This window comes from Corvus brachyrhynchos, unplaced genomic scaffold (assembly GCF_000691975.1).
Source record: "Corvus brachyrhynchos isolate BGI_N302 unplaced genomic scaffold, ASM69197v1 scaffold279, whole genome shotgun sequence".
Lineage (NCBI taxonomy): Eukaryota > Metazoa > Chordata > Aves > Passeriformes > Corvidae > Corvus > Corvus brachyrhynchos.
In genome coordinates this window covers 281707-282557 of record NW_008246060.1, presented here as the reverse complement: position 1 = coordinate 282557, position 851 = coordinate 281707, and positions in this window count along the sequence as shown.

The window sequence follows — 851 nt, the reverse complement described above, 5'->3', positions numbered from 1 at the left end:
ATCTGGCTTTATAGAGAACCCTTTGGAGGTAATTCCAAGCTGCCTTACACAAATTTAAAAATTATCAAAGCTGATATCTCCTCATAAGAGCTAGACCACTCAGAGATAGTTATTTATATCTGTGGTATTAATGCAGTGTCAAAAGGCCCCGTTACAGCTTTTAGAGGTGAAGTTGGTATAAGAAGCTCTCAGAACTGCCCTTTACCTCCCACATCTTCCCATCCTCCCTCAACTGCATGAGTTTTTCTAGATCTGCAGTTGTGCTAGTAAAAACGTCAGGTGTGAAGGGTAAAACACACCCCTGATGAAAAGGCTCCAAAAAAAAATTCCCAATTACCCTTGCTGGGCTCTCAGCACAGGCCCAGGAAGCAGTGAGGGTGACCAACCCCTGGGTAGAGCCAGGGGGAAGGGGCTACCAGGGGATGCTAAACAAGAACTGACCCAAGCTGCTTAAAAGGGGGGGATGCACTCATTCAGGTGTGAGAAATAGGAGGGGCAGCAGCCAACATTTAAATTTTTGGTGGTGGGAGATGCTTGGGTTTGTGCTTTTTTTTTTTTTTTTTAACAAACAAACAAAAAAGATCAATATTTAATTCAGCTCTAGGGGTAACATACCTTGGAAATGCGATTGGTGAACTATTAAATATTGCCTTTCCATAATTCTGCCAGCTTTTTCTCTGATGCCTGCAGTTTTTCTCCTGTTTCCTTCCTGAAAGCGTAACAGTGGTTTTCATGTTTTTATTACACAGTGCATATGTTGCCACTTCTGTTCAAACCTCCCAAACAAACGTGTTTCCTCTGGATCACCGGCACTCCAAAAAACAAGGAAGTGTCACCTGAGCAGCTGTCAC